The 12,505-nt window shown below is 37.1% G+C and overlaps 1 protein-coding gene and 1 non-coding gene across 2 annotated transcripts in view; both read right to left on the bottom strand.

Moving 5' to 3' along the window:
- Positions 1 to 12,505, bottom strand: part of RUNX1 (RUNX family transcription factor 1) — a 257,802-nt gene that overhangs the window by 135,655 nt on the left and 109,642 nt on the right. The window lies entirely within an intron of this gene.
- On the bottom strand, positions 6,023 to 6,207 carry LOC149319600 (U2 spliceosomal RNA). The gene has a single exon (XR_016280302.1). It is a non-coding gene; the product is annotated as a U2 spliceosomal RNA (small nuclear RNA).

The following is a 12,505-nucleotide window of genomic DNA, read 5'->3' as shown; positions in this document are numbered from 1 at the left end:
TTTGATCTTATTCTACTCTCTGTATATCCCTGTATATATGTATAGAGGTAGTTATATTTTTGTCCTATGAACCCTACTTGAATGAGAAGCGAAATGCCAGTGGCTGGCATTGGCTACTCCCATTCCATGATATCTGAGATACCTGAGATCTGATGCCTGAAGTGGCTGCCTCACTCTGTCTAATGATAGGGCTGCCCCTGCCAGGATGATCTGAAAAAAACATACTCTAGCCATGTTCTCCAGTTTTCCTGCAAAAGCAATTCTTAGCAATTCTTCTCTTCTTTTTGGAAATCTGTTTTTTACTGGGCATAACACATGTGATTTAATTAAATACCCCAAAATAGTGGTACATTGGCCACTATTGGTTTGAGCATTGGACTTTGGAGTCCAGGGTTCAATTCTTAATTCAGCCCTGAGTGATTTTGGATAAGTCACATTCTCTCAGCCTCAGAGCATGGCAATGCAAACTCTCTCTGAAGAACCTTCCAGAGAAAACCCTGTGATAGGTTGCCTTAGGGTCTCCATAAGCTGGAAACGACTTGGAGGCAGAACAACAACAAAGCTAAGATGGGGCAACCCTGATTAGTACTTGGATGGGATGAAAACCAGGTCTTGTAGGCTATACTTCAGAGGAAGGAACTGGCAAAATCACTTCTTAGTATTCCTTTCCTAAGAAAACTCTATGAAATTCATGGGATCACCATAAGTTGACAGGCGACTTGAAAGCACATGCACACACAATGAATTAATACTCAAGGTTACAGTCTCTGTGGCCCTGTCCAGATGGGCCTTTAAGTACATCCTGGCGACATACTAGGGTTGCCTCAGGGCATTGCTTATATATGCCCCGCAACCCTAGTACGTTGCCAGGACATCAAAATGGGCGCTGCCATGGGCGCCGCCATTTTGATGTAACAGCCGCGTCGTGTCCATTTTGGATCTCCTTCCATCATGTGTATCGCTGGCGCAGCCTTTAAACAGCCGTGCCAGCGATACTGAGAAAAAGGGGCCATGCAGCCCCTTTCTTTCTTTCCCTATCGCTGTTGGGGTGTCCTTGGGGCATGAAGCCCCAAGGACACCCCTTTCCAGGCCATGGGGAAGCGGCATTTTGCCGCTTCCCCAAGGCCAGCAAAAGCGGCAGATTGGGGCCTCTGGGGCTGCCGCTGTGGCAGCTGAGGCCCCGATCTGTTGGGGAAAGGGGCGGGTGCAGGCCGCCCCAAAGGGGTGGTCTGTATCCCGCCTATATGACTGTAATCTGCAGTCAATCTAAATCACAATTTTCCAGGTGGAGTCCAGCAAGCAGCAAGTAGCAGGCCACACGTCTTACATTAGAGCTTTCTATCAACACAACCAAAATGGTTTTATAAAAGCCTCACAGTGCTACTTCTTCTTCAGATAGTGAACCACTGGTGGTTTTGTGGTGGTGAGATGACAGGAGCCTTCTCTACCTGGCAGCTTGGTTTGGATAAATTACTCGCGGTGTGATGGCAGCAGCCGCAGCCTTGCTGATGTGTATCACCTCCCTGTCTCTCACCACATTGTTAGAAACACATCAGTTTTCCTTTTGAAATTCTCACAACATTGTGAGTTCCACAGATGTTGACTCATGAAGATATAAGGATAACAAGCCAAACATACAGAAGCCAAGCCCTGATAGCCAGCATCCCCACTTAGATCTGTTGGACCACTTCCCCATCACTGCCAGCCAGCATGTCTACCAATTATGAGGACTGGATTTTAACTGTTCTGGCAGATAACCAAGTTAAGGAATGGCACTATAAAAGAAAAACCTTTTATGCACTCTTTCCTTTCCTTTCCTTTTGCTGGTGGTTGTGGGGATGGCACTTTCCCTGAAATATACAGGGTGAAATATTGTACCAATTCTTAGAATAAAACAGAGTTGTTGTTGGTTATGGTCTGCTAAGAAGTGATCCTCCTTACAATATGAACTGACTTGATGGGAGATAGGACAAGAAAGCCTTACTGAAATGCCCATGCCTGTTAACCATGATCAACACTACTAATGCATTTTCACAGCCACAGTCAAAGCCACAAGTTAATCTCATAAATTGTTTCCCCTCCACTTAACACTCTGTGTGCAACTGACTACTTAAGAGTGCCATTCTGATGTTCTGGGCTTTGATGACATCTTATTGCTAGTCATATTTATGGAAGGTTTTTTGAATAGATTGCTCTTCAGTCAGAGAGGGAGAGAGTATGCAAGAACATAACAATATAATTATTAGGGTATGGAATCTTACATTCCAAGGGACAGAAAATTCCCCTAAAAATAATCATGGTCACCATGCAGCAACTACACTTGGGATATTTCTCTTTAACATCTTTAATTGTAAGCATGACTATTTACCGGTTGCATTAATTTCAGTGTGTTTTACTGTAATTAAGCTTGCTTATGGTATGTTATTATTATTATGTCTACTCAGAAGAAAATCCTACTGAATTCAGTGGGACCTATTTCAAGGTATGTATGTATGTATGTATGTACAGTAGAGTCTCAATTATCCAACCTTTGATAATCCGACATTCTGGATTATCTGACATCGCTGCTCAGTGATTTCTTTACATTTTCAGAGGACTGAACTGTTTATACAGTACGTACTGTACATCACAATGTTGTTCAGTGATTTCTTTACATTTTCAGAGGACTGTTTATACATTACAATGTTGTTACTGTAACATTACTGCAACATTACTTTTACTGTTACTGCAGCAAAACTTCGATACATTTGCAATTCATAGTGCTTTCAAGGCTTTTCTTGGACCCTCCGGATTATCCGACATTTTCGGCTATCTGACTATCAGCCCGCCTGTTTATGTCGGATAATTGAGACTCTAATGTATGTATAGAACCAAAGTCTTCATTTTGGAAAACAAGTCACCGAATTTCTTTTTAATAAAACATTTCTTTTTATTGAGTTTTTGCTATTTCTCTATTACTGTCAGCTCTCTGAATCACGTCTGAGATTTTGAACTATGTGATAGCTTGTCTTAAAATATATATCACTAAAATTACTACAAAGAATTTGCTCAGATGTTCTTTATATTTTCCAGACTCTTTCCTAATTTACTTTTCCTTTTGCTTCTCTGCATTTTTCTCCTTTCTGAAATATATGTGATAAAATGCTGCTTTTTGTAAAGGGCTGTGTCCTTAGGCAGTAAGTCTGTGTTGTTACGCTGAATTATGTTCAGTTGTAGTGGTTGCAGTTATTATGTAATAGGATATGTGACCTGCACATAGATATAATAGTGTCACAGGCAAATTAAACAACATGGCCTAGATCTAACTGCTAGTTCCAGCTAAGCAGACCCATTGGTTTTAGATGTGCTGAGTTACATTCAGCAATGGATTCAATGCAACATCTGTAGCTGGGACTAGCAACTGGATTTAGGTCCACACAGCATGGAGCAGTGATTTGAGTATTGGATTAAAGGTTCAAATCCCCACTCAGCCATGAAAATTCATTGCCTGACTTTCTCAACCACAAAAGAAGAAATTATAGTTTTGCCCCATGACTTCTACTTGTATGAGAAGTAACCTCCTCTCAATAAATCTTGGCAAGAAAACCTTAGGGGAAGGTTGCCATCAATCAGAGTTGACTTGAAGGCATATTACAACAACTATCATTAATAGTGAATGAAAGTGAAATAATAATCTAATAAAATATGATTATTTTAAATGAAATCCATCTCCTTTTTAAAAGCTACTTAACTTCTTAATGCCTATTCCTCCATCATAAACTGCCCCCATGCCCTCAATTTCAGCTAAATCCAAAATACTCTGACCTATGTCTATTTTCTTGTTAACAGTTTGGATATGCTTTTTATTTGTGACATTAGCTGGGGGGCAGGGGTTCAGCTGTTAACAAATGCACAAGCTTATATAGAACATACATGAAAAAAATGAACAAAATGTAAGATAAAGAAGTCTCCATCAGTTTTTCCAACTGATGGAGACTTCCTTATGTGTGACATGTCATCTCCTTGATCATTCATCTCTTCTGAGATTGTTGGCTGATGACATCATGCTGGTTTCTAACAGACTGGTTGGTGACTTAAAATAATAAAGACAATAATTCTACAACGACACTTTGCAAAAAGGTTATAGGTTGAGCTTTTGGCCATCTCATCCCTAGTTGTTGATACATCTAGGGAAATGATGCTATACAAGAACAGGGCTATGGTGTGCATTGTACAGATCTTCATTTCTTGGATATGTTACTTCCAGTTTTTCCATACACTGTAGATTTTCAGTAGAGTCTAGCAATGCAATCAGATTTTTCTTACCTAACCTTTGATGAAGTGAAATGATTCTTAGCCCAGCTTCCCATAAATGGATATAGTCTATTTATCCAAATGGCTGGTTTTGTTATGTGATTCTGGTTTATCAATTATTTGTAGAAGTGATGTTCTAACAGCTTTATAACATATTATAACTTCTTGCCTAGGTCCTTATCCTAATATAGATGCCCCAGAACAATTTTTGTATTGGGTGCTGGCAAACTAGCTAAGTGTATATTGGGCACTGACAAGCCAGATAACTCTGAAGTATTTGTACTAATTTGGTTTAAACCTAAATGCACCTAATAGACAGTGATGGGCATTTTCAGCTTAAACCTGACTTCATATAAGCCTATGACAAATCTTCCTTGACCTTAATGGAGCTGGAATTGCCACATTCATATCTAATCTTTCCCCCCACATGTCAAAGCTGAGATCTGTGTGCATGAGTGTAAAGGAAGAGATAGAGCCTCCTATGAATGAGATACGGGAAATGTCATTTCTTTGAGGAAGTGAAACTTGCATCTCTTTAAGAAGGGCTGAGATGAGTTTTTGCTACCTTCTTATCATTTTGTGCATTTGTTTCCAAATAGTGATAGGCATATCTCATGTGTAGATATTGTTTCTGTGACCCAGTTAGGAGCCCACAGTACTTTAGAAGTGGGCTCCTAACTGGGTTACAGAATTCCAAAATCCAGAAACAGATACCTAAGGTAGGTCCCTAGGGCCATTAGAGAAAAAATTCAAAGTCACAGCAGGGTAATACCATTATAAGGATCAGCTAAAATGTCATGAAATGGTTTTAACTATGCTGGTTTAAACTTACATTTTAAAGTTGGTAATATTATTTTTTTTTAACATTTGCAATCAATGTTTTAGTTCTGTCTTTTTAAACTATTTTAACCCATCTTGAATCCCATTGCAGGAGAAAGGTGGGATATAAATCCTTTAAATAAATAAATAAATAAATAAATAAATTCAATGAAATAATGAGCTAATAAAAGCATTGTCCAGAAATCTAAATAATCCATGCTGTCAAGGTGTGTGTTCAACTTTTTTCTTTGAATAAAAAGTCTTCATACTGCATCTCAGCCATTTCTTGATACACACACACACACACACACATTTTCACTAAGACACCACTTCCTATCTGACTGCAGATGCTAAGCAGGGTCAGACCTGGTTAGCATTTGGAAAAGAGACCACTGGAAAAGCAGGCACTGTAGGTTATATTCACAAGAAGGCAGTGGTAAACCCCCTATGTATAAATCTTGGCAGGAAAATCCCACCATAGAGTCACCATAAGTCAGAGACAGCTTGAAGTCACATAAAAACAACAGTGCACTATGAAAAATATGAAAAGAAAGTCATCAAGACACTTAACTCCAAAGTTCTAAATGAGGAATTTATTAGTATCCAGTGGGCCCTTGGTATCTACTGGGCTTTGGTTCCAGGACCCCCACAGATACCAAAATCCATGGATGCTCAAATCCCATTATATACAATGGCATAGAAAAGTGGTGTCCCTTATATAAAATGGCAAAATCAAGATTTGCTTTTTGGAATTCTTTATTGGAATATTTTCAAGATGTGGATGGTTGAATCCATGGAGACAGAAAGCTGACTGTAGTTCTCTATGCTCATGTGTTGTTTTCTTTAATGGAATTTCTTCAGGAGAAAAAAAACTAAGATATTGAGTTAGTAGTTCTAATGTTATGGAGCAGTGGTCCACTCTGTCTTTTAGCCTGAACTAAAGGAGCTAACCAAGGTGCTGAAACTGTATGGGGAAAAGGTACAACACTTTGGATGGTTTCTTTAAAATTCAAACTTAAATAGAGAACATATCAGATATTAAACTGATAAGAACAGATACTACGCTTGATCTTAGCCAAAAGGCAGAGAATCAAAACTGATTGAAAAAAATAGAAATATTACATGGTTTTTCTACAGACAGTTAAGGGAACGCTTGATAATGGACAAGAGACAAGTTGGCATTAGTAAGCCAGATTCAGATTTAGAGCGAGAAATCATGTCAAACAAGAAATCCCCTCTGTCTAGATTTTACAAATGTATTTTGAAATATTATATGGAGGAGGAGATTATAAAGGACAATATGATTAAATGGTCTCAAAATTTTGGTTTCCCTATACAATTAGAACAATGGGAATATACATGGAATAGAAGACTAAAATATACATGCAGTCAAAGTGTGAAGGAGAATTATTATAAAATCTTCTTCCGCTGGTATTTGACCCCAAAAACGATTAGTAAAATTTATGGGAATTGTAGTGACCTATGTTGGAAATGTGAATTGGTCCAAGGTACATTATATCATATGTGGTGGACGTGTAAAAAAGCAATGCAATTTTGGAAAATGATTTATTTTGAAATTAAGAAATCAATCTCTGTTTCGCTTAAGTTTTCTCCTGAAATCTTTCTGCTTAATATAATTGATTTGGAAATTGAAAAAAAAAATTGGTAAAATTTTATTTTACATGGTATCAGCAGCAAGAATAGTCTACGCCCAGAGATGGAAATTAAAAGAAGTCCCAACGAAGGAAGACTGGAGACTCAAACTCATGGACATGATGGAAATGGATAAGCTTTCCAGAGGTCTAAGAAATGAACCATCAAATTTCTTTTTAGAAGACTGGGAGAAAGTGCTTAAATATTTTCAAGACTCTTGAGGAGAGACAGCAAATTTAATATGAGATAAATTTTTGTGTGTGTGTGTGTGTAAAGAAACTTGATTAATTATATATATTAGTTACGAATTGGGAAATATCCTAATAATGTTGAATTGTAATGACTCCAAGTTATGAGCTTCGAAATTAATTAGAATGATGAGATTAGGGTGAAGAATTTAAGATTGCCTATATTATTACTTTTTGAGGATTGATACCGTAACTCAATTGTAAAGGTCTGATAAATCGAGCTTAAGATTTCATTTTAGATAATTAGAGTAACAGATTTTGAATATAAGGGTTCTGATGATAGGGAAGTAGTGAATGAAGTTTGAATGGAAGGGACGGGGGAGGGAAGGGGAACGGGTATGATAGGTGGGAGGAAGTGAAGTGGGGAGTAATATAAGTTGGAATTTCTATGAGATTATTGTACTCTTTTACTTCATGTATGATTGTTATGAATTTTATTTGTTTTTTTTTGTTTAAAAATTAATAAACATATTTAAAAAAAATAAAATTCAAACTCAAAACAGATTCATCACCACTCTGACATCAGAGCCTCACTTGTTAGGAAGAGAATAGTCTGGGAAATAGGCTCAAACTAGGTGCATTAATTTTGAATCCCCTACAGCAGGGCGAATCAACCTGGTGCCTTCATGATAGTTTGGACTAAGGTGCCCAGACTGTGGCCATGTCTACTGGGGTTTATGGGAACTGCAATCTAAAACTTCTGGAGAGGTCCAGATGTCTACCCCTGCTCAATACTGATGTTGCCATGCAATTGTTACAAAAACTCAGTGAGATTTTAGAAATGTATTTGTATGAATTTGCTTTGGGTCTTTGTCTGCTTGACATCTCCATAGTGCCATGGAATCCTCAGCCAATCTGTCATGATCAGTATGATCATCCTTACTATGTTCTCTATATTACAAATAAGACAGAGATACAAATAAAGGCAATGAAATTATTGGCTTTTGTGTAATATGTTTACTTTTGGAATATACATTAGTACATTTGGCTTAACTAGGTTGTGCATACACTCAAGTGTTCAAGTGGTCCTTACTCTTGAAGTAAAAAGGATTCAAGATTAAAAAGGGATGTTATACAACTGAAGTAAGCATATTTGGCAGGGAAGGGCTGTTTGTGTAGATTGCCCAACCCAGTAAGTTAAAACAGTGATAGAGGGGGTTATTAGGAAATCACCACATGTACTAAAACATAGTGCTACAAGTCTTGTTTTTCTTTTTCTTCAATACAGAAAACACCATGTAGTATTACAGAGAAGATGTATTTGACAAGTTGTTTTCTTAACCAACACTCACTTTGTGGATATAGTTTTAAAATGAAAATGAAAACAGTTTCAGAATGCAGATTTTGCAGAATCAAAGTCAGAATTACAAAACTGAACCTCACCAAAGCAGGATAAAGCAAATTAATTCCTCCTTTGGTTTTCTGTATGAAGCATATTGCCAACTGGTCTGGAACATACAAAAACGATAATTTGAGACTCAGAATTTTTATCAACAAATCCAGTGAAACCAGATTCAAAACTGTGGGATGCCATAATCCACATTTTGCTATATTCATTTCTTATATTAATTTATATGAAAAATCATGTAATGTATGTTTGAATAATCATTCCTCTATATTCAGGAGCAATACAGAGCCTGCTCAATAATCAAAGCATTCTTTTTTCCTGTTCTATTTTATATCTTACTAGAACATCAAGTTCAAGCCTACTAGTATCACAAACACTTGTTCTGATCATTAGAGCTTACATGGACATGAATGAATACATTGTCCACATAAGATACTTCTAAGAGCAAATGTGTATTAGGAAAGATGTACCAATACCACATACTGAAATAGCAGGAAACACTTTCATTAGTTTGAATAGGATCACTATATTTCATTCACATATTTACAGTTTCTACATAAAACATCACTAAAGGTTTCTCCCTGATCAAATGATCTGAACTGTTAATCTTAACACATCTTTCTAAAGAGTCTGGTAGTTAACAAACACAAGACTGGGTTTTACTTTAACAGACCAAGTTGAAAATATGCTTCATGCAGAAAACCACAGCAGGAATTGATTTTATGAGTTCCATTAATGCTACTGTGCTCCTTAGAGCAAACATTTACATTATTGTATAGCAACTGAGAAATGTCCATAAATCATTCCCACCCCATATGAACAGAAAAACAAATAAAGTTTTACCAAAGATGCTGGACATTGCTCTGTTTTTCCTCATCATGTACATGGCCCAGGATAAGGGAGATGACATTCCAAACTGTCCATGGTTCATCGTGAAATTCAATAGGACAACCAGCAAGCAGAGTGCTCAGATCCATCAAGTGCGCAGCAAAAACTAAAGAAGATCAGGGCAGCATCTTTTTCTTTCCCCCCTCTTTACTCTTGTACTACCCTTGAGATCCTTATTTAACACAAGCAAATTGAAAAATGGCATGCAGTCATGCTTAGAGCGTAGTTTTTCACTAAACCAAACTCACAAGAGACTTCACTCCTTTTTTTGCCTCAGGCATTTATAGACTAGTAATTTTTATTTAGCTACTCAAATGATTTTTTCTCCCATTGCCCAATTAGAGTGGAAAGACTTGACAGCGAGACTTTCCATTTTGGTTGATAAAAATAAGGGCAAACAATTTGGGTACGATACTCTGCTGTCATCAAGGTGTTTTATTTAGGAACTAATAGCTTTACAGTTATAGAAAATGGGTTTGCTATTTTTCAGTAGTAGATTCACAATAATAACTTCATCTCTATAAAGCAAGATAAGGTGCATTTCTAGAAGATACATTTTAGGCTGAACCGGAGAACCTCAGAAAGAAACCTGACAGTAAATTTTGGATACAACTGTAATTTAAGAGGCAAAATCAAGTTTCATAATGCCTTGAAATCTAGGTTGATGTTGGAACAAACCTTATTGGAATCCTGCACATCAAGACACATTGAATCCTATGTGAAAAACTAGACTTAAATAACTGGATGCACAAAGTAATTAAGAGCCAGTATTAAGATATATGGGTCAGCATGGCACAATGGTTTGAGCATTGGTTATGTTATCTAAACTGTTCTTGATGTTGCAACAATTTATTTTATGACACTCTTGGTTTTAGTACTCTTTACAGTAATGCTTTTCTTTCACAGCAGAATTTTATCTTAATGTTAGTATTGCTTCTTTTTATTCTTGACATGATGTTATGGTTATTATAAGCTGTCTTAGGAGTTAGGCTGTGAACACCATTCAAAAGCAATTTGAAAAGTAAAATTACTCTACTAAAAGTAAAATTGTCTACTAAACAAAGGAGACAAACAACCATGGGAGCAAGTTATAGAAACCCACTACATTTAGCACTTGTCAAAGTAGCCAAAATGGCTGGGCAAACTCTGCGATTTGGTACAAAGCAGATTTGTGAATTCTCTTGTACTTACTATGGAAACAACAAATAAGTCCCCACTCCAAAAGCCCAAAAGCCACCCCACTCTCCCACTCCTGCCGAGACTCTAAAAAAAGGGCACTTCACCATTGCTAATTTTTGTCTTCCTATTTAGTAAAGATGAGGTTGCTCTCTATAATCCCCCCCTCATTTCTTTGTATTAAGAAAGAAAAGGGTGAGGGCGGTGGGGGGGGGGGGAGAGACACATCTTTACAAGCAAATTTTCTTCTGAACTTCCACAGGAAAAATATGGGTGAAGGAAGAAGGTGACATGCATTGTACCACACATCCTTTGCTTTCCTGGTGACTGTTGCATAACCTTGTGTCACAATGTTATTTAACTGTTAGCAAAAAAAAAAAAAAAGGGGGGGTTGTTGAGGCCTTAGGCAAAAGTTTTGAGCAACTATGTGGCAACTGGCAAGATGTTTCCTGGTAGTTGTTTTTTTCTTTCAAACAGTGGTTCAGCAAAGGTGCAGTAATAATCCATCTGGTAAAAGGTAGATAAAGGCTCTGTGAGGGTAATAGTCTTATTCCTTTGATATTTAGCCAGACCATGTTGTTGAATGTAGTTTTTAGAATTTAATTTTTTTTGTATGCTTCATCTTATTTCTCATCAAAGTATGGACTTTTATTTTTTAAAAAATCCAGAAGTCCTATGGTTGCATAATATATGTCACTTGAGGTATGGATTTCTGAGTGGGGAAAAGGAGGTCGATTTCTTTCCCTCTTTTAAAAAATACAAACAATGACAACACTTTGGAGTAAACGGTAAATTTGGCTAAGGTTAGATTATCTTTTTAATGGATGTGCTTTTTATGATTTTTAATCCTATTAATTAATTAATTTTAACTTCTGTGTGATGTGTACCTTTAGGCATATCTGGTTTTACTTTTGTAAACTGCCTTTAGTCAAAGGGCTGGGAAAAAGATGAGAAATAATAATAATAATAATAATAATAATAATAATAATAATAATGCTTAAAAATACAGAGAAATCCAATTCTTAGAAAACATATATGATATTAGGCTATATGAGAAACTCTTAGCTTTTTGTCAATTAACAAAAAATAATACTTTCCAGATTTGTACTTGTGATACCATTTTCATTCCCCTTGCTGATATTTGTTGTTGTTAACTGCCCTTGAGTTGACTTTGACTTGTGAGGACCCTGTGGATGATACATCTCCAAGACCTCTTGTCCTCATCTTCTCCATTCGGGTCCTCCAGGTTAAAGCCTGTTGTCCCTTTGATTGACTATAACCATCTGGAGTGTTGTCTTCCTCTCTTTCTATAGCCTTCTACCTTTTCTTTCCTAATGATTTATTTCCCCCCATGATGTGGCCAAAATACAACAACCTCAGTTTAGTCATTTTGGCTTCCAGAGAGAGTTCAGGCCTGATCTGTTCCAGAACCCATTTGTTTGTCTTAGTACCATGGTTTTCTTACTACTTTTCTCCAGCACCACATCTTAAATGAGTTGATTTTCTTCCTATTGGCTTTTTTCATTGTCCAGCTATCACATCCTTACATGGTGATGGGGAATACAGTGACTTGGACTATCCTCATTTTAGTGTTCAGAGTAATGTCTTTGCATTTATTATCTTGTCTAGTACTTTCATGGCTGCCTTTACCAATCCCAGTATTCTTCTGATTTCTTGACCACAGTCTCCGTTCAGCATTAATCCAACCTTGGCACTTTCATCTTTGACCTTCTTCAGTAATTGCTCCAGGTCTTTGTTTCTGCTAGTAATACAGTATTGTGTCATCTGCATATCATAGGTTGTTAATGTTTCTTCTTCCTATCTTTACTCCTCCTATCTCAGAGTCCAAGTCTGCTCTGCATTTGATATTTTCTACATATAGATTGAATAAATAGGTTGATAATATGCAGTCTTGCCTGACCCCTTTGCCAATTGGGAACCATTCTGTTTCTCCATATTCTGTTCAGATGGTAGCCTCTTGTCCTGAGTACACATCAGGACAATCAGATGTTGTGGCACTCTCATTCCTCTAAGTGCAATCCATAGCTTTTCATGGTCTATGCAGTCAAATGCCTTGCTG

This window comes from Sceloporus occidentalis, unplaced genomic scaffold, assembly GCF_023333645.1.
Source record: "Sceloporus occidentalis isolate IW3139 unplaced genomic scaffold, rSceOcc1.0.p SCAF_2, whole genome shotgun sequence".
Taxonomy (NCBI): domain Eukaryota; kingdom Metazoa; phylum Chordata; class Lepidosauria; order Squamata; family Phrynosomatidae; genus Sceloporus; species Sceloporus occidentalis.
Note: the sequence above shows the minus strand (reverse complement) of the source record. Positions and strands in the feature narration are given on the sequence as shown.